This window comes from Humulus lupulus, chromosome 1, assembly GCF_963169125.1.
Source record: "Humulus lupulus chromosome 1, drHumLupu1.1, whole genome shotgun sequence".
NCBI lineage: Eukaryota > Viridiplantae > Streptophyta > Magnoliopsida > Rosales > Cannabaceae > Humulus > Humulus lupulus.
The window spans coordinates 262698620-262723846 of record NC_084793.1 but is presented as its reverse complement, the minus strand read 5'-3'; the positions used below and the strand labels follow the sequence as shown (position 1 = coordinate 262723846).

Here is a 25227-nt window from a genome sequence, read left to right as displayed (position 1 = left end):
CCATCTAGGTCCTCTTTCTACTAATCGAGGTCGGGTAAATCATAACTCTAAACCATGATAATGATAAAAAATCTTGGGGTTTGCTATCTAAGCAACTATAAGCCCCAAGTGACTCCAAAACATATTCATACATATAACATATCAACAAATCATATCATATCACATAAACATATCATAACATATATATATCTAACCTATTTTCCTTACCCAAACCGGGATATTGGAGACAAGAACGGGATTGGGAAACTTCTAAAAACCAACAGTGAGAATTATGAGTTTCTAAAGAAAAAGAGATGAAAAGAGAACTAAACCATCGAAGTAGAAACTTACCAAAAACCTTAAGTTTCAAGAAACTAAAACACCTAACCAAAAATCCATAACAATCAGTTAGGATCTGAAAGAAAAATGGAAGAAAATAAAAGAACTATGATGGATTAAACTTGAGGATAAGAATACCTTGAATGAACTATGACTTTGATCTACACCTCGATACCGAAATAACTCTCAATCTTACTTCCCAAGTGTTTAGAAAAGCTTAGATTGGAAAAGCTTTAACTTAAAACCCAAGAGTTTTCTCTCTAGAGTAATCTTAGCAGCTGGGATGCACTGAAGAATGCTTGAATGATGAATGAAATGGATGAGTACTAGGTCCTATTTATAGAGGTCAAGGAGTGAAACTAACCCCTTTTAAATTGAATAAATAATGAATAATAATTGAAAAGATTTGAATTTTTGTTTCAACAGAGGCCCAGAACTCGGTCAAAAACGTTCAAGATCAAGTCTAAGTGGTTGAGGGATGTTTCTAGCTTGGATTCCATGAACTTTCAAAATATGAGTGTGGAGCCGAAATATCGCCCCCTATAGGCGATATATCGCCTCCCCCATATTCCCGAGCCTCCGTGGTTTCATTCGTGTGAAGTCGACGTGTTTTTCGTATCTTCCGTAGGCGATATATCGACCCCTATAGCTGCGATATATCGACATATGTTGATATATCAAACATATTTTTGCACTCTTTCAGCATATTTGAAAATGATTAAACAACTTTGACTGAGTAAAACGCGATCCTAATAGCTGCTGGAAGGTTCTAGAGCTTCTAGATTTATCCTTTATTAAATTATTCATCCAAAATGCTTAAATCCTCAATAAACATGCTTGTGACAAGTGTCATTTAACATAAAGGGATTTAATAATTCAAGCCTATTTCGATCAATTGATTTTACCTCACTTTTAGATTAGCATTGCAGTTTATTTTTGAGCATTTTTAATTGATTCGAAATAGTGTTAGTTTACAAAATCAAAACAATTTAATTTGGTTACTTTTGCAATTTTTTGGTAATAAAATTGTGCATTTAGTTTTTATTTGCGAACCCTGTAGAGACGATACTCAACTTAACACTTTATTACTTGTTTTGTGACTGTGTACACTTGCACATAATTGATCGAAAAAATATCACAACAAGTTTTTGGCGCTGTTTTCGGGGATTGAAATTAAAAATTTTGTGTATTATTAATTACTTTGCAATTTGTTTTTCTTAGTTTGTACTAATATTGTTTGCTTCATCTTATGCTTTGATATATTGATTCTGTTGCATGAACATGCATCAAGACTTTGAGCTAGCCCCTATTGACCTTGAGATTGAACGTACATTTCGAAGAAGGCTAAGGGAACATCGGGCTCAACTTCACCTTGCTATTGCTCAAGAAGGTGAAGGGGTTGAGGAAATTAGAGCTCAACCCATGCTTAATGCGCCTATTGGAGTTGTTATTAAAGCAACAATTGCTTTGAATGCTGCTAATGCAATTGTTATGGACGATGATAGAGAGAGGGCCATAAGGGAGTATGTGGCCTCAATGTTTAATGAGATGAGTCCTGGTATTGTTAGGGCTAAAATTCAAGCAACTCAATTTAAGTTGAAGCCTGTGATGTTCCAAAGGTTGTAGACGGTGGGTCAATTTAGTGGGCTGCCTGCAGAGGATCCTCATCTCCGTCTTTGTTCATTTTTGGAGGTGAGCGATTCATTCAAGTTGCAATGCATTACTGAAGAAGCCTTGAGGTTGAAGTTGTTTCCTTTTTATCTAAGGGACAGAGCTAGAGCTTGGCTCAATACTCTTGGCATGAGCTAGCTGAGAAAGTTTTGATGAAATATTTTCCTCCAATGAAAAATGCTAAGTTTTGGAATGAGATTATTTCTTTTCAATAGTTGGAGGATGAGTCGGTATGTGACGCTTGGGAGAGGTTCAAGGAGTTATTGAGGAAGTGCCCACATCATGGTATCCCACATTGCATTCAAATGGAGACTTTTTATAATGGTCTCAATGCCTCCACACACATGGTTTTGGATGCTTTGGAAAATGGGGCAATTCTTTCTAAGTCTTACAATGAAGCATATGAGATTTTGGAGTAGATTTCCAATAATAATTACCCATGGTCTAATGCTAGAGCCTCAATGGGAAGGAAAGTAGTGGGTATTCATGAGGTAGATTCTTTGACAATTTTGACTGCTCAAGTTTCATTTATGACCAACCATTTAAAGACTATGAGTATGGGGGGTAACTTACAACTAGCTCCCATATTGGGAAAGTAGCGAATGTCTCTTGTGTTTATTGTGGAGGAGGGCACACATTTGATAGTTGTCCTTCTAATCCCACATCGGTTTGTTACTTGGGGAATCAAAATGAAAACTGCAACAATCCATATTCAAACTCTTATAATTTGGTTTGGAGGAATCATCCAAGCTTTTCTTGGGGAGGTCAAGGGGCTAGTTCAAGTGGTGTAGCCATTCCAAACAAGCCTACTTATCCAGCGGATTTTTCTCAACAACAACAACTCACTCAACCTCCTCCTCCACAAGTTTCTCAAACAAGCTCTTTGGAGAATTTGATCAAAAAGTTTATGTCCAAGACTGATGCAGTGATTCAAAGTCATGTAGAATATTTGAGGAACCTAGAGATTCAATTGGGACAACTAACCAGTGAGTTGAGGAATAGACCACAAGGCACCTTGCCTGGTGATACGGAAAATCCAAGGCGATCATTTTGAGGAGTGGTAGAAAACTGGAGTTGAATGAGGAAAAATCTAAGAGCAAAAGTGAGCTCACTTCAATCCAATGTAGTGTGGAAAAGGAGAAAGAGTTGGAATTTTGAATATGTCAAAAGCTGATCCTGATGAAAATGCTGCAGCAATTCCTCAGCAAAATGCATTAGAGAAGCTAATTAGCAAGCCACCTCCACCATTTCCTCAATGATTTCAAAAGCACCAGCAAGATAGCCAATTCCAGATACTTTTAAATGTTTTGAAGCAACTCCACATCAACATACCTTTGGTGGGAAGCTTTGGAACAAATGCCCAACTATGTGAAGTTCTTGAATGATATTTTAACAACGAAGATGAGGCTTGGTGAATTTTAAACGGTAGCTTTGACTGAAGGTTGTAGTGCTATTTGAAGAATAAAATTCATCCTAAGTTGAAGGATATGGACAATTTCACAATTCCAATTTCTATTGGGGGACGAGAAGTTGGTAAAACTCTTTGTGATTTGGGAGCTAGTATTAATTTGATGCCAATGTCCATTTTTAAGAAGTTGAGACTTGGAGAAGCAAGGCTAACTACACTCACTTTGCAATTAGCTAACCATTCTAGGGTGCTTTTGGAGGGAAAGATTGAAGACGTCCTAGTACAAGTTGACAAGTTCATTTTTCTGGCAGATTTGACTATGAGGAAGATAGGGAGGTTCCAATCATTTTGGGGAGACCATTCCTTGCCACCAAGAGGACTTTGATAGATGTTGAAAAAGGAGAGCTTACCATTCGAGCTCAAGATGAACATGTAGCATTCAAGGATTTTAATCCTATACGCTCTCCTAATGAAGTTGAAGCACATTTAGCCATAAGTGCTTCCAACTCGAAGATGATTGAAAAGATGCATGAAAAGCACAACAAGGGAGTGGGGAAAAAGGTCCCTTTCGAAGAAATTGAGAAACGTGGTGAGCCATGGAAAATTAAGGAAGAAGAACCATCCCATCCTCAAAAGCTACCGAAGAAAAAGAAGAAGAAAAGGAAACATAGTAGAAAACCTCAATAAAAAATGTTGGAAGTTGGTAATAAAGTGTTTTTCTTAAACTCTCTAATGAAATCAAGGTGTGATGGTGGGTTCTTAGTGAACAAAGTGTATCCCAATGGTGTGGTGGAATTATATGATGAGCATTTCGGGAGAACATTTATGGTGACAAGGAAAGGAACAAAGTTTTTGGGAAGCGAGGTTGAGCGATACAGCACCTCGGTTTCCTTGAAAGATCATTAGAAAGAAACAAAATGTGAAGTTTGGGTTGCTATGGTATTTGGAGGATTCATTTGTAAAGAAACCCAAAGAAAGAAGAATAAAGTACATTGAAAAAATGAATGAAGAAAAAAAATAAGAGAAAGAGAAAGAAAAATTGAAATATAAAAAGAAAAAAAATATATTAGTGTTTTAGTTATTTTCATTTTAATTTTATTTTTTTAATTTAATTTTATTGCAATGTTTTGAGAATGGTTTTATGTTTGTTTTTTGTGTTTCAGATGTTAAATAAAGTAAGAAAATGATGTTTTGGAAGTAATTTGGGGGTCTGAAGATTTTGCGGACATTTTTCTGAAGCAAAATGTGTGAAATTTCCAAAAAATTAAGGGTTCCACCTACTGTAGCAAAAATTTTACTCATAATCTGCAATTTGGAAAGCACAAGTCAAAGGGATTTCCATGCCCACGGGGAGATGATGTGTGGGCTCGCACAACATTCAGAGTTGTTTTTTTAGTAAAGAAAAATAAAAAAAATAAAAAATAAAAAATTGCCCAACCCGATTCATTTCTTTCTCTTTCTCGTTTCTTTCCTTTCCAATTGCTCGAACTGCCATCACCATAACCTCCATATCAACCACCATCTCACTGTAATCACTGTAACCACCATCTTCTTCCTCACCTCTGACCAACCACCACAACCTCAGAAACCCAAAGCTCCCAGACCGAGCCCCATGAACTCGAGACCCATGCAACCCAAGGCCAAGGCAGCTCTGCCCCTAACACCCCAACTTGAACCTTCGGTATTGCCACCACGACGCCCAACTCTAGACTCCGAGAGCCTCTCCAAATCACCAAATGCCACCGTCCCATCTCGAGCCTTTGTGCGAAGCACCAAGCAGCTATGAATTTGGGGTGGTATTGAGTTCATTCTATATTCTTTGAAGCTTTTAGTTTGTGATTATTTGGTAGTGCTTTTGGGCAGCATACATCGTTCATTTCAGATGGTAAATTTTTGCCCCCATGTTCTTGATTCTCTGCTCCATTTGTACACTCTTGTTTGCTTTGGGATCTATTGATATTTGAATGTGGCAGATGAATTTTGGGGCAGCTCTTTGAGTTACTACACATGGGATTCTTGTTGACTGTTCTGCTCTGAGGGTGTTCTGTTGATTTTTGGCTATCAATTGCAATAGTTCACAACCATTAAGACTCATGCTAAGAAATGGAAAGCACCCAACTCCTCAACTTCGCTACCAACCAAACGAAGGCCATCGCTTCTTAATTGACCCTATCTTTTTGGATGACAATTCCAAAGATAGGCGGGGGGGGGGGGGGGGGGGGGGAGTTTTCTTATCTCATCTCATTTTCTTTCATTTACTTTGTTGTTTTGTGTATTTCTTTTGTTGTGTGGCTATAACTTTGTTGTCTTTGTTTCTCTGTGTCATTGTATTGTTTTAGGTTGTGCTTGTTATAGTTATTTTGTTGTTGTTTTGAGGATATTCTTTGTCTTTGTTAGTGTTCACTAGGGTCTTGAAAAAGCTTAAACAATATAATAAAATTAAGTTGAAGTTGGATGTCTCTCTTACTTAAGTTTTAAACTAAAATTCTTTGGGTGTGAATGTTTCTAGTAATTTATTGATGAGAGTGTTTTTCTTTTTAGTGTATGCATACATTGATTAAACATTTTTGAGACCCTAGTAAGAGCTAGATTCTTTTGAGAGCTTAAGTTTCTAGAATTACTCAGTGGTTTTCCTTGAAGAGAAATCCTAGACATCACTACACCAATGACATGATTTAGGCCATCCTTGCACCGTTTGAGCCTTTTAAGCCTACCCCTTATGTATTTTTATCCCTAGTCACCCCGTTGAGCTTAATAGACAATTTTCTTTCTTAGCCACTCATTAGCCTAGCTAGATATAATAACCTCCTTCCACCTTACCCTTTAGCACCTTGTCTTTATAGGATCGATTTGTTGTTGCATTTTGGGGGGTTGAGAGGAGTTGAGTGTGAGAGAGGCATTTGGGTGAGACTTTTCATTTTATTCTTTTTCTTGTTTTCACCATTGGGGACAATGTTAAATTTTAAGTTTGGGGGAGAGTGTATTCTCATTTTTCTTGTTCTCTTGCCATTTAGTTTGTCTATCATTATTTGAAAAAAAAGTAGCAATATATATATATATACATAAGAAAAAGAAAAAAAAAAAGAGGATTATTAATATGCATAAAATGAAAAGTCTTTTATATATGCATAAACTCTTTTAAGCTTATTAATATAAAATTAGGTTGAGTTATGTTTGTTATTTTCAAGTTATTTTCTTTCCTTTTTGTGTTATTGTGTCCTTTTTGGTGTTTTAGAGCTGAAAGTAGCACATAAAGAGTATATGAATGAATTTGTCCAAAGAAAACAATGAAAATTGAAATGGCTCTAAATTGTTTATTTTGTGCTGAAATATCAGGTTTTCCTGTAGTAAAACATGAGGGATTTAATAATTCAAGCCTCTTTCAACCAATTGATTTTACCTCACTTTTAGATTAGCATTGCACTTTATTTTTGAGCATTTTAATTGATTCCAAGTAGTGTTAGTTTACAAAATCAAAACAATGTAATTTTGTTACTTTTGCAATTATTTGGTAATTAATTTGTGCATTTAGTTTTAATTTGCAATCTATGTGGAGATGATACTCAACTTATCATTTTATTAATTGTTTTGTGAATGTGTACACTTGCACATAATTGATCAAAAAATATCACTACAATATTTCTAAAATAAATTTGACAAAAATCCTATGCCCTTTATGACTTTCACAAGATCTAGAAATTCAAATTCCTAACCCAATAACACCATATAATTAATGATCCATCATTCAACCATACATTCAAAAAAAATATCCATCCATTCAATACACATATCAACATACTTATAACAAATGTCAGAAACCCACACAACATTAATATATATATATATATACGACTGCTCTGGTACCAATTGTTGGTATTAAAAGTGTAAATTAGAGACACACAACGGAATGAGTTTTTAAAAAATTTATTAATACCAGCCAAGATAATACATATATAGATATATTAAATCACATACAAATAGATTAGAGATTAACTCTTGTAGCCTATCTAGCATCCACAAATCTTTTTGTATAATTCAATGATCTTCCAAACCAAATTCTAAAATCTCACACCTTGATATTCCAGACCAATCATCAAACACACAAGGACGTGTGTGGGCACGTAGGATTCAAAATGTTGATTTAGGACTCTCTAGATGTACTCAACACATGAGATCTAGAGAGGTTTGATAGAGAGAAGATGTATTGAATAGTTGTTCAGGTTTAGAAAAAACTATCGCTTTCTTTTCAGAGAGAGTCTAACAGTCAAATGAAAACCACTTCTTTTATAAGTATCATTTATTTTCAAGTGTGTCGACCACATCATTAGGGTTATCCCTATTTTTCTCATTTTTTATTTAATTAGTATTTAAGACAATATATTTATCCCAAAATAAATATTAGTTAATTCAAAATTAACTTTATCTTAAAATATTAGTTTTACATTAATAAATAAATATCTTATTCTAAATAAGATAATTATTAATTTCTTTTTATATTAATCCAAACATGATTAATATTTATTTTATCCTATAGTTTTTTAAAATAAAAACTATATAGTTAAATAATTCATAATTAATCAGTTGCCCGAAATTATCACATAATTATTTTCTTGCCCCGGAAAATTAATTCCTTTGCAATAAAGTCATTCTCTCTACAAATCTTTCTTTTGACATCCTTACCCTTGATAGTGTAGGACAAATGTGTTTTAGGGACCATGGACATGTAATACGAAGCTTCAATAAACTAGATTATTAATTAAACTCTTTAATCTAATAATCTTATTTATTAATTTCATGATTACTCCACTATAAAGGAGTTGCACTTCAAGTATTTATAGAATTATATTTACAAAGTTTTCTCTTATAGTCCATTTGTATAATCAATAAATGTAGTTTTGTCCTTCATTTATTGGTTCGTTAATTAATGTCTTGATCGTTAAGTACCATTAATTCAATAGCGAATAATTAATCTATAATCAAATTATAAATTCGAGCTCAATAACTATTCAGTTCCAGAATTTATCCTTAAGGGAACCAATATTCGACCCTTTAGGAAAGTATGGATTCTATTATTGTAAATCATGTTCCTAGCCATTCATGATATTGAATCTCCGAAACAAAATTCATTAGCCTAATTATACTAAAATCCTTAACGAGCGAATCATAAGATCCAATAAACACAAACTAGAGTTCATGAATACTCAGGATTTAGACTCATCTACAAATGATCATCTATTATGATAAAAATTAAATCCTTATGTCAAACGACAAGTTTATAAGGATAATTAATTTTCATTGGTCCTATCATATGTAATCTCTATTATATACAACACCTTTACTAAGATGTCTGTCCACATTAGTAATCTGAATATAGATAACTTGCATCCTATTTGCTTAGTAAACCGCACTAGCAACCATTCATTAAAGATTTCATACTTTAATACGTTATTGACTATTTTATTCATTATATATGATCTTAATTCTGTCGTACTAATACATGATCATATTCTCATGAATGAATAAGTAATTTTCTTGATAATATTATATAATTAATTCAAACAATAATTATAACATTCAAATATATTGCAATTGTACTTTTATTTAAATCAATCAAATGTCTTTACATGCTCTTAGGTCATTACTCCTAACAAAAAATGCCCATGTTCTAATTACGCCGTAAGTATTTATTTCTTATAATCATGGAATGTTTGATTTCAGTAATCACATCCCACGCTTCTGAGAATCAAGGACCAACAGGGATCGCCCACGATTGTTTGTGATTTTTCTTCCCTCGTTATTTGAATGCGGAAAATAAAAGGTTGCTTCTTCCTTTCCTCTCCTTATTAAACTCTTGAGCCAGACGCATTGCCAGTCCTGTCTCTCCCAAAAAACTTTCTAGAGTTTAAACCCTTTACTCCCAAAAGCTGTGAATCATGGAAAGTAGATCATCTTCAGAACCTAACCTGAAGAGAAACTACCATACGACCCTCGTTCATCTGCTTGCTGATTGTGACATTCCTGAGAATGTCACGATTCAAAAGCTTAAAGAGAACGAATTGCGTAACTGGCGACACAAATATGTCGTCAAACCAGATGAAATTGTGCTTAGTTCTACGCATATCGAATATCTCTGTTTCCTTCTTCCTACAATCCTTGTACAAATTGTCTCTTGTGTCAAGGCGCATATCTGGCAGTTCGTGCCAAACGCCATTCAAGCGATAGTCGGGGCACGCATGTTGGGTGCCATGCAAGGCCTATCAATTGGTTCGGGTGATATTTATGCCACCTTTATAAAGTCTAACAACAAGTCTTTAGAGAACAGATCATGGAAGACATTTTACTTGCCTCCATTAAAGGACATATACATTTTTAGACTATGACAGCTCCAACAAGAACTGGGATGAATATGTTTACGAAGTTGGCGGGGAATGATATCCCAAATTTTTACTTCTCACTATATTTCCTCTTGCCAGAACTTTCATGACTAGTAAGCTTCAAATTTTAGCATTTTTAATTTCGACTTAGTTGCTGAAATCAAGAGCTCTGTTTCATTATATTTGACAGTGAGTTCACTATAGTATGATCATACTTGTATGTACAAATTCTTTATTTTTTGCTCCCATATTGTTTTCGGCCGACCATTAAAATTAGTGATGAAAGGGAAAACCTTTTGATGCAAAGATGTTTCTTTCATGAGTTCAAAGATTCAGCCATCAACATCTGGATATTCTGTAACCCTTAATGTATGCAGATTATGTTGCATATGTGTTTCACAATGGACATGGATCTCAATGCCCCTGCAGTTCGAGCTATGTGGGGTGATTGGAAGGAAGAAGATGTCCTTAAGGCGTGTGAGGATCTGATGAAGATGTTCACTTCCATCCCCTACCATCTTGTTCCCTTTCTCTTTCTGCTCAAGTGATTGAGAGGAGGGTCTCAGAGACCCAAGTAGCGCATGATAGGTGTCTTCTGTTGATAGTCCCAGAGTTTCCCTCAACATTAGTGCAGAGAATATCCACTCAGTTAATTTACAGGCTCTGCCAAGAACATCTGAAAAATTCATTCCCCAACATGCCATGGGTTCATCGAAACCCATGGGGAAGAGGAAAACTCCACTTTCTAACTCCGATGAGGACTTTGACGATGGGGCTATGTTGGCGTCCCAATTTAAGTTTTGAAGAAGAGAATCCACCAGCCCATTGGCCAACAAATCTCTTGGCGCTGGTTTGCGTCCTGCACCTCGTCTATTATCAAGTATTGTAACAATGTCTGTTAGCCAGAAAGGGCGACCCGGATGTACCACTCAAGTTGTTATCCCAATTTCGGGGGGTGTCAAGTGCCCCCCCCCACCCCCCCCCCCCCCCCCCCCCCCCCCCTCAAGTATCATCTATTACTTGTGGTTCTTGGGGGTGGGGCATCTCCTAATTTAGGTCCAGCGTGTCCTCCAGCATCCAAATCCCCAAATGTGGGTTGTTCCCAAGTTTCTCCATGTCCTGTTACACTGGTTTTAGTAACCAATGTCACTGCCCCTCTAGCATCTTTTGCTGGGATTCTAGTTCCTACAACTTCAGGTGGTGCCCCTATTTTGTAGCCTGGCCTTTCTGAGGGTTATGGTATAATTAAGAGGGGCTCGACTTCTTTAAATAAGAGTTGTTTTCTTTATAACCTTTTTGCTAGTATAGAGGGATCTCCAGAGGTGAGTGAAATAAATATTCACTCCAAAAGAGATGCCCCAGAAGGAGTTTCTATTATTGAAATTTCTTCTACTCCGTCACCACCACTACTTCCCATTTCTTCCAGTTTTCATTCACCAACAGAGATTTGAATCAACTTAGCTCAACTGTGGTGAGCACCCCTATGTTCTTACCAAGCGAGTTGGATTGTGATGAAGAAGGGAATGTTGATGTGGTAGTGGTGATGGGTGAGCCAGAGAGGCAAAAGACTCATCCAGACATTGTTACCCTTGCTATTCCTTGTAGTTCTAATGTGAGTTCCTCGCCAAAGATCATGTCTATATCAAATATTGTTATGTCCATTCCTCCTTTTCCATATGTGGAAGTAGTAAGCGTCATGGTGAAAGCGCCTATTGTATCTACCATGGCCACAAGGCTTGTGAAGCAGACATGCTTAATGCCCCTCCTACTTCTACTATTGATAGAAGAGTGGAGGAAGTCATGGTTAATAGAAGAGATGGGGAGGTGGGACATGATCTTATAGAGGAGGACATTCTTCGAGTGGCTGTCGTGTGTTTTTGAAGCGAGTTGGTGACACGTATGGATGATTTTTGCAAGGAAAAAAAGTGAGGCACGATCATCTAATATTTGTAAGTTTTAGAGCATTACACTATAATTTTTCTTAAATTATATGAAGCTAATTGTAGTTTAAATGGATTTGTAGGGCTGCTATTATGCAGATGTACTCGAACGTCACAAGTTAGCTGTTGACCACGATTTTGGCCAACAAAGAATAGACGTCAAAGCTATAATAAACCTTCAAGAGAAAAATACGACACAAATAATTTTATAGTGGTTCAGCCCCAATTGATTGGTAATAGCCTAATCCACTTGGAGTTGTGATATATATATCCTATACTTAAGATCAGATTCACTTGAGTCAACTGAGTTTCTTAAGTGTAAGTAGAAAAATACATAGTTTCTCTCTCTAAACTCTCTCAGATAATGCCCCAAGAATACCCCAAGTAACAGTCCCAAAGTCTCCAAACTAGAGAGTTTTTCTTAGTCTCCAAAGATCCGATCCCCCAAATGATGCCATGAGCCATTTATTTATAGACTCATGGATCGTACATCAGATATTCCCTTTGACTGGGTCATTGGTTCTTCCAACAGACTTTAATTAATAAAATATAAATAAATCTAAATTACAATAATATAGCTATTATTCCGGGTTATCTGAGAGATTCCTGCGGCTGTTGAGAATGATTCGGGTTGAAGTTGTTATTGAGGCTTTATTGAAGTAGACGGTAACTTCTAAGATTCTGATCCGTGCACCAACCAAATCCATCCCCAAAGTGACTGGTCAGACAAGACAACTTACCGGTCGGCATAGGAAAAAGCACTCCTCTAGCACACCTCTGGTATAACATGACACATCTATGGTCTAACATGACAAACTACTGGTTGGGCAAAATAGATGACTGGTCGGCCAAACACTCCACTGGTCGGCCAATGCACTTCAATGGTCGGCCAAGACAGGTGACTGGTCAGTCAAAAATCTTTACCGGTCAGACAAAAATTCTATCAGGTCGGTCAGATCACTTTATCACAACTCCGAAGAGCCAATACATTTATTGACTATTAATGTGCCATTTACTGACCATGCATTGCCACTTGACACTTCTGATTGCCACGTCATCAAACTGAAATTTTGGGGATAACATTTGCCCCCAAGTTTATTATATGATTTACTCGTATGATAAACTTTTTCTCTAGCAAAATGTTTTCGAGGTCATCCAAAAGCTTCCATCCGGTCAGTAACTTTCACTTTTGTAGTAAACCCACGATCAAACATTTCCTTTAGCCCATCAAACTTGTTTCTTTTACCATTCCTAACCGATCAAATTTCTTTTGTCCCTCAGAAGCCTTGTGCCTCAGAACCCAAACAGCTTCGTGGCAATGCTACTCCTCAAACATGCTGCTCCTCGGATGCACCCCAGCCGCTCGGACACTTGCCACCATCTACTCTGACGCATCCCCAGCAGCTCGGACATGCAGCCAACATCCGCTCGGACACAGCCCCAGCTGCTCGGACACACAGCCACTATCCGCTCGTACGCAGCTTCTCGGATGCCCAACCAGCAGCTCCTCGGACATGCACCCCAACACTCAGACGTGCGCGGGCCTGCTCTGACACACTCGACATCCGCTCGGCCACCACTCAACCGATCAGATACGCACCAAATTCGTTCGAACACGTACCAATCTGCACCAGCCTTCGGATGCCCAGCCAGCCACTCGAACATGCCAACCTCTTGAATGCGCAATTGCAGTAGCTCATCGGGCACCTCTTATTGCATAGCACCTCGGATGCAACACCATCTCCCAGCTGACCGGACACGCACCAAATCTGCTCGGAAACATCTTGTTGCTTGGCTCCTTGGATGCACGCCATCTACTCGGATCAGCACCCAGCCGCTTGGATGCATGTAGCTGCTCAGTCGCGCACACCGACGCTCGGACACATGCACCCTCACCGCTCAGACATGCCTCTAGGCACTCGGACATGCATAGCCGCTTCGCTACGCGCCTGGCTACTCAGACACCACAACCTAACTGCTCAGATGCATGCCCTTATGTCCCCAGGTTTGCACAAAATCTTTATGGTTCGTGCAATTATACTTTACTTTTCTTTGTTAACTTGAAACATTCTAAGTCTTTTTAGACTTAAAAATTTATAAGTTTTTTGTGAATAGTAAAGTCACTCTGATGTATGCCTTATATTTTCGCACGAGTACTTAGTTTTCTAACTTAGAAATTCTAGACATTTTATAAGTCCTTGCTAAGTATACTTTCTCACACTCTTATTGCTCTAACATTTTATGAGCATAATGTTTATTGTCACATGAATATCTACTTCTAACTTAAATTTTTTTTAAAAATTCCAAGTTACTTAAACTTTGTCAAACAAGTTAGCTTAATGGCCTTTTTGGACTTCGAAAATTTACAAGTCAGCCTAAAAACAAATATCTTAACTCATGCTTTTATTGCCTATGTTAAATTATATACTAGTATACCCCATGTGCCCCCCAAGTGATCGAGGGTTGAAAGATCCTTAGTCACTTGCTACTTGACCGCATCTGTTCGAGCAGCTAATTACTAGTGAAACACATAGAATATATGGAAAATATTCGAGCAGTTGAACGCTGCTTGAATGTATCGACCAGTTGAACACTGTTCGATTTTACCGACCAGTTGAACCCTGTTTGGATAATTAACACACATGCACATTTGTAGCAAGAATCGACCATGCTGCGCGTAGTCTCTTTTATTACTCGTAAATTAAAAAAAGGACAAAACATATCTAATAACGAGTCTAAAACAACCAAAATTGTTCAAAAATAAAATGACTGGTTAGAATAACCAGCTCATAAACCAAACTTAAATAACAAGTCAAACAACTTGAAATCAAGCTACCACTCTGAAAGCGGTATTTAGAAATAATATATCCACAGACGCTTGCCACTCCAGTGGTTTCTGATCCTAACACTCCCGCTCATGCCGAAGTGTCTCAGCATACTTCTCCCTTGCTTTGTTGCTATCCTCAGCTAAGTGTGGAACTCCACATATAGTGTCTAAGGTAAAGTCCACAGGCCCGGGTTGCAAGGGTGGAGATCTCTATCGTCTGAACCCAGGATTGCTGCTGCCTCCTTCTCCTTGGGGTGTCTCTGCCCGTTACTTTCTCAACTTGCCCGACCGAAGAAGAAATTCTATCTCGTCCTTGAGGTGATTGCATTCATTTGTGTTGTGACCATAATCTCCATGGAAACGAAAAAACTTATTCATATCTCTCATCCTTATCTCTTTCCTGATGGGTGGAGGTTTCTTGTAGGGAACCTCTTCATGACTAGCAAGATATATTTCCGCTCGGCTGGCCGAGAGAGTGGTGTAATTAGTGAACTGAGGCTCATACTTGGTTGGCTTTTCGTTTGAACTCGACTTTGCTTTCTTTTCCTCATGGTGGTCAGACCTGTTATTTCCACGTTTCTTTCCACCATCCTTAGGTGGGATAGTTGATCTGCTCGGATTGTTTATGCCATTCTCCTCTTTCTCGATTGCATTATCCAATTTCATATACTTATCTGATCGATCAAGAAATTATTGAAGTGTTGAAATGGGATTTCCATGTATACTATCCCACAAAGGGCTCTGATAAGTTATCCCAGCGGATACGGAAACCATCTTCCCCTTGTCTCCTATAGCAGTCGCTTTATTGGCTTCTCTCATGAATCTCTGTATATAATTCTTTAAAGACCCATCTTTTCCTTGTTTGATATCTGCCAAGTGGTTGGCATAAACTGGTGGAGTCCGGGCAGTGTTGAATTGTCTACAAAACTCCTTCCTGAATGCTTCCCAAGAGGTAATGGAGTTCGGCTTAAACTTCCAATACCATTCCTGGGCGGTATATGACAAAGTTATCGGGAAAACTCTCCCCGATAATCGTCACTTACTCCGAGCAATTCCATCTGGTCCTCAAATTTCCCAACATGTCTGATGGGATCTGCCTTTTCTATATATACTGGCAGAACCGGTGCTTTATATTTTTCCGGAGGCTGGGCTGCTCTAATCCGGGCACAAAATGGGCTGCCACTCCGGTGATCTATCGCATCCATCCCGGATGGTCATTTTGACAAACCTTGCACTGTAGTTGCTAGCACATCAAGCTGGGCTTGGATGGCTGGTGCAACTGACGAAGTTCCAAGGTCTTGACCGCCTGGTCGGTCATTACCATCTAGTGCACTGTCGTCAAGTATTTCTACTTGACTGGCAGGGCGGTTCAGATTTTTCCCTTCGACCAGGACGGTCCTCCTTTTGTTGGTGATAACGTCCCTTAGATCCTTCAGGGAAGCATGCTCTCCTGCCCAATCGAACACCGTACTCTTCGATTTTTCAGAGGGCTTACTACGCGGGACTTGCTCTCTTCTACTACGCTGCTGGCCGGGGTGCAGTGGAGGCTTTTCGGTACGTCCCGGGCAGTCTTTCCCTCCTTGTGGGTTGTTGTCGTCTTTATCCTTTGACTGGTCGGTGTGATGACTATCGGCCTCATCATGACCATGCCCATATTTGAATTGTGAAGTCCTCTTATCTTGAGGAGTTCTGGTCTGATCTTGCCTGGGTGGAGTCTTTTTACTACTCGATCGGTGACTCCCTGATCTAGAAGTTTCTGATTGGTGGCTCCTGGAGGGGGTTTTAGAGTTCTCCCTTTGCATTGAGGTAGTTCTAGAGCGGACTCCGTCATCTGCCCAACCAGTCTGATTGCTTTGACTTCGGTCAGGTCCTCGAGAGTCCATCCTTCCAGTATGGGACTTCCGAATAACGTTGTCATTTCATGCTCCTTGGGTGGCTGCTTGTGTCGCGACTTGAGCATTGGCTTGGGCCAATTGGGGAGCTGCTTCTAGAGCAAGTGCTGCTTCACGATGTCTTTGGTCGGCCTCCTCTTGTCATTGTCTGATCTCTTCGCTTCTGGCCTCCATATCGCGCCTTTGCTGCTCTAACACAGCTCTTTGCCTAGCCATCTCTTCAGCGAAAGACTCCTGCTGAGCCTTGAATTGCATCATCTCCTCTTGGAAAGCTCCTATTTCTTCTTGGAGTTGTTCAACTTCTGGAGTGGTCTCCTCGAGAAAGACCCTGGGCTCAGTCTCTGGGTTCTGTGGTCTAGGACCTTCTGATCTAGCATGCTCTTTTGATGTGCCTGGCTTTTTGGATGCCACATTGGTATTCTTGGGCACCATCTTGATATGTTAGTCGTGTGTTTCTTCTCTTTAGGCTCTCAATGAAAGCACCAAAATGTTGACCATGATTTTGGTCAACGACGAGTAGACGTCAAAACTACAATAAACCTTCAAGAGAAAAATACGACATAGATAATTTTATAGTGGTTCAGCCCCAATTTATTGGTAATAGCCTAATCCACTTGGAGTTGTGATATATATATATCCTACACTTAAGATCAGATGAACTTGAGTCAACTAAGTTTCTTAAGTGTAAGTAGAAAAATACATAGTTTCTCTCTCTAAACTCTCTCAGATAATGTCCCAAGAATACTCCAAGTAACAGTCCCAAAGTCTCCAAACTAGAGAGTTTTTCTTAGTCTCCAAAGATCTGATCCCTTAAATGATGACATGAGCCATTTATTTATAGACTCATGGATCGTACATCAGATATTCCCTTCGACTGGGTCATTGGTTCTTCCAATAGACTTTAATTAATAAAATATAAATAAATCCAAATTACAATAATATAGCTATTATTCCGGGATATTTGAGAGATTCCCGCGGTAGTTGAGAATTATTCAGGTTGAAGTTGTTACTGAGGATTTATTGAAGTAGACGGTAACTTCTAAGATTCTGATCTGTGCACTGACCAAATCCATCCCCAAAGTGACTGGTCCGACAAGACAACTTACCGGTCGGCATAGGCAAAAGCACTCCTCTAGCACACCTCTAGTCTAACATGACACATTACTGGTCGGGCAAAACAGATGACTGGTCGGCCAAACACTCCACTGGTCGGCCAAGCACTTCACTGGTCAGCCAAACACAGCACTGGTCGGCCAAACACGTCACTGGTCGACCAAAAAAATCCACTGGTCGGCCAATGCACTTCACTGGTCGGCCAAGACAAGTGACTGGTCAGTCAAAAATCTTTACCGGTCAGATAGAAATTCTATCAGGTCGGTCAGATCACTTTATCACAACTCCGAAGAGCCAATACATTTATTGACTATTAATGTGTCATTTACTGACCATGATTGCCACTTGCCACTTCTGATTGCCACGTCATCGAACTGAAATTTTGGGGATAACATTAGCCATCAAAGGACAGTGGGACATGGTGACAGAGAATTAACTAAGGAGGAATGTGAAACTTGCGGCCTAATTGGCAGAGTATCATTGGGCTTTGGAGCAAGAGAAAGAGCAAAGGTTTAAAAATGAAAAGTTAGTTGAAGAAATGGCGGAGGTGGCGAATGGTCATGCGATGAAGCTAGCCAACATGGAAATGGAAAAGAAGAAGGCTTAGGATGAGAAGTTGGATGTCCAAAATAAGTTGGAATCTACGGTGGAGTTGATGTGGATCATACGAGGGAAAGTTGAGGAAGCAGATAACCTCCATATTACTATGGTTTTGAAGAAAGACACAGCGACTCTGGCTGTAGAAGATCTGCAAGAGAAGCTGAAAGTGTTGGAGGGACAAGTCAATGACCTTCTGCAAAATATTAAACAAGTCCACATTGAAAAGACTCAGAAGAGCATACACGACTAAGAAATTCTAGAAAGAGTGAATATCCGAATCGGTGAAATAGAATTGGCTAAGTATCTAGATGCTATTTTGAATGATGACAAATGATCGCTTGCATAGAAGAGAGATAGGTTGGTTCAATACTGTGAGTCTTTTAACATTGTACTTGGTAATTGTGATTTGGAGAAATATGTGTGGGACTTGGGCGATATCTCTTTTCGCTATCCAGCAGAGCACCTAAAAGTGTTACGGGTGAACAATGACAGGTGCAGGTTCTTATATCATGCTGACGGATCTTCAGCGAAGGAGTTTACTCCTCTTGTTGAAGTTGTTGACCCAGCTGATTCGACAAGAAAATGGATGAGGAAGACTGTGGTAAGTGTTGAAGTGGAAGAAATTCTGACAGCTGTAGAAGATCCCACGAGCAAACTAGAGAGGACTTCAGCAACAGGTGCTAGAGGCAGTAGCACATCCTCCACGGCAAGAATGAATGCAGATGGCGGTACCCACTAATCGTAAAAACATAGTATTTGTAAAAAAACACATTATGTTTTTTTTTTGTAATTGTTTAGTAGCCGATCATTTTTGTACACACAATATGGATTTGCGGTTTAAGTTTTTTGCGTCTTCTGATCATCTGTGAAGTGTTACTAATGTTTGAAAGCATTGTACTTTCATTTCCTTTTTATTTTTGAGCTATGTCGTGCATGATCAGAGGTAATTTAGGCCTTATGTGCATTAGTACTCTAGACGACCTTATAGGTGGTGGGAGCGCATGCCCCGTTAAGCATTTTTAGCTCTAAAGTATTGTGTGATTAAATCTCAAAATATAACTACTACCCTACAATTTAAATGATCTCATAATGAGATTCTCATTGTTTGTAATAGGTGAGAGATATATGCAATGGTACAAAATTCCATTTTTGCAGAGGATCTTTGTTGAAGACAGTTGGATGAAATCGTCAATAGCTCTGCAAAAGCTAATTGGATAGAGTATTCCATTTTATATTTCATGCAAAAGATATGAAATAGGGCATGCGAGCCTAACTTCTACGATGAAGGAATATATTAGAAGAATAGATGACTTCAATTTTTAATATACTTTGCAAAATGTAATAGAGCCCATTTTGCATGAAAATAGTAAGAGTGCTGTGAAATCCCAAAATATATAAAGGGAAAACTATATTAATGTGATAAGTTGTACATTTCAGTATAAATTGTACACCATGTATCGTATTTATACAAAATTAAACATAGCAAGTAGCGTAATTTTTCATGTTTAAGAAAAATATATGTGAAATACAACAAAAATATGAGATAAAAAGTAGGTTCAGATGCATCTATAATATATATGTCTTTCCACTACAACAGGGGTGTAGGGAAGGTCTAGGTGAATCTCTAGGGTCAGCAACAAGCTTGAATAGGAAGTAGCTAAAAGGTAAGCCATAAGCAAAAGCGCAGTGAATGGCCTAGTTGTTGACTTCTTGAGGGGGAGTAGACCTTGGAGAAGAGATCATTCCAAATGCTCACTGGCACTGGCTGCGGGAAGACCACTCCCACAATAGGTCCCCCACTAGACGTGCCCCTCAGCGTGGATGGAGGAGTTGGTACATGGGATTTTCCCAGAGCATCCATACCATTGTATTTCCTGCTTTTGGGCTTCGGTAAAAACTGAATGTTCTGATGTTGATGGGCCCTTACCTTTGTCCTCTGTCAGGCTAGGGGAACTCATTAGTGCGCAGTCATGGCTGATCAAACAACGAAATGGCTTGCTCTAGTTCCACATAATTTTAGTAAAAGTTGATCAGATTATGTAGAGATTTGTTATGCGACAAGTTTACATTGAGCCTAGTACATGACATAGGTAAATTACAAGGATCTTAATATAACTGGAGATGGATTCAGGGATGGGGCTCTTAAGAGTATGGCATGATATTTCACAAGACTAGTGCAGGAGCATCTTGCTAGAGAAAAATGCTACGGGGAGGTAATGGAGGATATGCTCCAGATGTGTCATAGGTGAACTTATTTAGAGGCGAAGTGGGTGTTAGAGTGGAAGAATACGTTTTAAGCATTATACATGAGTCACGAGATAATTGGCAGTGATATGTCAAAATCAATATAGAAAGTTGTTGATTTGACTGAGAATTAGGTGGAATCTTCCCCAAAAAAGTACATGATTCGGTGTACAAGTAAGATTTTATTTGCATACGTGGTAGAGATTCCATGTTCTTAGGAAAAGACCAATAGTATAGGCATGATTCATGCATGCATTAATTATAGTAAATTGGTCAAATTGAAATAATCCCTTTCTTGGTATGGGAAAGAAACTAAATGCAGTTTTTAAACCATGTAAAGTGCAAATATAATGAAGAAACGACCAAATCATTATTATGGCCATTATGTAAATTGGTTCTGATACAATTTTGAAATGAATTAATATTAGTATTTTCGTAAAGGCAAAGCATTCCACGTTCGTGGGACGTCCTTGCTAGTGCCAACTTCGTCGACGTAGTAGGATATGCGACCCCGGACTTGAGTGATCTCGAATGAGCCTTCCCATTTCGGCAGCAGTTTTTTTTATTACCAGTTGTGCACCTTAGAACCCATTCACTTGTTGAGAAGTGTAACGACCCAAAAATCACTATTAAGGCTTAAGGGCCTTGACTAGTATGCCGGGAGGGCATAATTGGTTTATGTGTGAATTAAATTATTTAATGCATGATTCCGTGATAAGCATGCTTATATGATTATATGGATACATGAGATGCACGTCTAAGAGTATCAGTATGCATGTAGGCCCTGTTTAGCATAGAGGGGCATATCTTTAATTTTAGCCCGTTGAGGGCATAAATGTGATTATATTCTATAATTGTGAAGACCACATTATTATATGGATATTTATTTGTAGTGAACGACTTGAGGCCATCCTGGGGAGCCAGTTAACAGGAAAGTCACAATGGGACGCAATACTTGACTCGGGGCGAGTTAAGGGGTATTTTGGGTATTAGACAGGTATTTGGGTAATCGGGTTATGGAAATAAATAATTGGAGATATATTTGAGGTTAGGAAGCTTAGGAGGGAGTACTAGGGTAATTTTCCATTTTTCCTCGGGGACGTTATGGTACCCCGAGCTTTGGGATTAACTCAACTCAACCTAAGTAAGACAAAAAACAAAGAAGGAATTAGCTAGAAACACCTAAACCGACATCTCTCTCCCTTTTTTTAGCTCACTCAACTCCCTTTCAAGGAAACCACTGAAACAAAAGGGGAATTTGGCTGGAAACTCAGAGATTTGAGTTGCAGCTTTGGAGATTAACTCAGTATTAGCTAAGGAATTCAATCAAGAATTGAGGTAAGTCTTGAATCACATTATAGGTCATTAAATTTTGTAGTTATGGCTGAGTTCTAAGAGTTTTTGGGTTTTGAAATTGAAGATTTAATTGAGGCTAAGGATTTGGGAATTAGCTTAGCACCTAATTGGTGGATTGGTTCTTCAATGAAGGTTAGCTTTAATTTAAAGTTTAGTATCTGAATTCTAGAATTTCTGACTGTTCCAAGGAGTTTATGAGCTTATGATTTCAAGGATTGAAGTAAGATTTTGATGAGTTTCTAAGTTAGGTTTTTGTTGGGTTATGCTGCTATAAACATGCTAGGATGTTTATGATAGTTTAATTGTATTATTAGGATGGTTTTGGGTTGATTTGAGTGAGGTTTGATTGTGAAAAATGATGGGTTTTCTAGGTTTGAAGGGGTTGGGCCGCGGCTTAGTTCTTGGTGTGCCGCGACCCTCTGGAGCAGATGGGAGATGAGGGAGAGGGGCGAGCCGAGGCATGGGGAGTGTTGGGCTGCAACCCGTGTCTGTTTTTGGTGAGGCTGGGCCTTTGGATAGGGGCGGGCTGTGGCATAGAGAGCTTGGGCCACGAATATTAAGGGCATTTTTGGCATTAAGGAAGTTTTAGGCGTGGGAACCTATCCTAGGGTGCTTGGGATCGATTCCACTTCCGTGTTTGGTGGAATTCGATGTTCCGGAGGCTAGAACTTTGTCCGAAAACCTTTATACAATTATTATTGATGGAATCCCTTATCTTGGTTATGACTAGGTGTAAGCTAGGGCTCGGGAAATGGATCGTGCTCAAGGGTCGTCTCTCGTAATCGGAACACTTGTAATTAAATGTAAGAAAACTGCACCCGATTGTGAGTTTATAACGGGACTAAGGGTTCTCTATTCTTGTATGCATTATGTAAGGTGGTATTATGCCATGTGAATATTAAACAAACGACCTAAGAGTAACGAATTTTACATTGGCGCACAGGGCGCGGCTCAGCCACTGGTAGCTGAGGATAGCTTAATATTCACTGAGCTCGGTTTAAGTGGACCGGATTTTGTGGTTATGTTTATTGATTATGTGAATAATATGGACTACTAAGTATATGAACATGCTTAAAGAGTTATTTGATTATTATTATTGTTTGTGCTATGATGTTATGGTTTTCTTGCTGGGCCTTGGCTCACGGTTGCTATGTGGTGCAGGTAAAGGCAAGGGCAAGCTTCATCAGCCCTAACTTTGAGAGCTCTAGAGGTGGAATGCACATAGTCAGCTGCCCGGCTGCCATGGTCGTAGGTTGGATAGGAACGAGAGAACCTTACATGTCTGTTTTGCCCTTAGAGTGGCTAGTGGTTGTATATAGCTTGGAATTTTTTGTAAACTGTCCTTTTAAACTCTATTTTCTTTTGGGATCCCATGTTTGAAATGTTTAATTAAATGAATGGTTTCTTTGATGACCAAAACCTTTTAACCCTAGTTCATTAATGGTTTAGTAACACGTTTTCATCTGAAGGATTTGATTAACAAGTCTTGCACTATTATAAATACACAGTGTAATGGTCTTGGCCACCCAGGGCGTTACAACTTGGTATCAGAGCGTCCTAAGTTTAAGGGTTCCTGAAGACCAGCTGGACATGTACATTCACCGCTAAAGACAAGCTCGGTTCATTGTTAGGTAAATGTGTATATGTGTTTATATGCTTAAGTGATTGCAAATAATTATGATTGTTGTTATCTGTTGGATTACTAGGAAGCATGAGATACTGATAGAGCCTAGCTCTTGAGTACTGTGTGAAAATATTGAGACGTGCTTATTAGCATTGCTATGCATGTAAATGAATATCTGAATGATTATATGCATATTGCGTATATATGAATAAATATATTGAAATATGCTTGTGATTGATTGTGTTCCATTGGTGGATTTTGGAAAGGCTTTTACCCTGTCATCATAGTCTGATTGTTGAGTTGTTGATTGCAGATTAACTTGGATAGCTATGCGTCCAAGAAAATATATGCGACTAGCCGACACTAGATCTGAGACTAGAGATGATGACTAGGGCCAGAATCCTCCGCCAGTCCTTGAGAATTAGCAACAGATTATGGCAGAGATGCAAGCGCGGCTTCAGAGCCAAGATGAATAGATTTGTCTTCTGCAAAAGCAGACTCCGTCAGGGAGTGCTGCACCTATTGTGCCACCTGCAGTGGCACCAGTTATTCAGCTAGTGGAAGTTGGGAACAGGTGGGAGCCGTTGTATGAGTGGTTCCAGAAGCAGCATCCCCCAACCTTTGAGGGAGGACTTGATCCATTGAAGGATGAATAGTGGATGACTATGATTACTGCTATCCTGGATTTCATGAGGGTAGAAGGTCATGATAGAGTGGCCTGTGCCATATATATGTTGAGAGAGGATGCCCGCATTTGGTGGCAAGTGGAATCATAGACTAGGGACGTCACTACTTTGAGTTGGGATGGATTCAAGGATTTGTTCAACCAGAAGTACTATAATGTTGCCATTAGGGTAGTGAAGGTGAATGAGTTTGTGGGGTTGGTGCAGGGCAACATGACAGTTACTGAGTATGCCCTGGAGTTCGACAGACTTGCAAAATTTGCACCAGATCTTGTGCCTACAGATGCAGCTAGTCAAGACAGATTTATTAGAGGGCTTAACGCTATGATAGCCTGGGATGTGAGGATTACAACTGTACCTAGGGGGACGACTTATGCCCAGGCTATTGAGAAGGCTCTTACCGCTGAAGAAGCAGAGAACAAGATTTGGAAAGAAAGTGCTGCAAGGCGAGAGGGTCGCAGAGCAGTGCCTCCATACTCTGGGTCTGGTAGGGGCGGAGACCCCAGTGATCCGAAGAGGAAGACCCCTGACACTTCGACCACTGCTGGTCCTGATAGGAAGGGTCAGAGTGCTCAGGGTGGCTATCAGGGAGGCAGTGATGCATGGAGGAGTTACCCAGAGTGTACGAGGTGCAGAAGACGCCATCAGGGTGAGTGTTGGGCCAAGGCCTACTTTGTGTGCGGAAAAGTGGGACATCCCAAGAAGGATTGCCCAACAGTGAAGAAATGGGAAGCAGGGAAGGTGGACAACTTGACTCCAGCTCGAGTGTTCACTTTGACACAGGAAGAGGACGAGGCTAGTCCCTTGGTGGTGATAGGTTAGCTTTCTTGTGCTGACTCTCCTTTTACTGTATTGATTGACTCTGGTGCTACACATTCGTTTGTTTCTAGTAAGGTGATTGATAGATTGTTTAGACCTAGTGAGTACCGTACTGCGGGGTTTGGGACCATATTGCCTACTGGGGAACTAGTAGTTTCTAGAAGGTGGATTAGAGCACTGCTAGTGAATGTTGATAGTAGGAAGCGTTCAGTAGATTTGATTGAGTTAGATATGGAGGACTTTGACATGATTCTAGGGATGGATTGGCTGGTCAGATATGGGGCTACAATTGACTGCAGGAAGAAGATGGTGACTTTTGAGCCTAAGGGTGAGGATCTTTTCGTTTTCGTGGGTGTGG

The 25227-nt window shown here is 39.3% G+C and overlaps 1 non-coding gene across 1 annotated transcript; it reads right to left on the bottom strand.

Annotated features, from left to right (window-relative positions):
• Positions 1-2171: 2171 nt before the first annotated feature.
• Positions 2172-2278, bottom strand: LOC133813701 (small nucleolar RNA R71). Its single transcript, XR_009884705.1, has one exon. It is a non-coding gene; the product is annotated as a small nucleolar RNA R71 (small nucleolar RNA).
• Positions 2279-25227: the final 22949 nt, after the last annotated feature.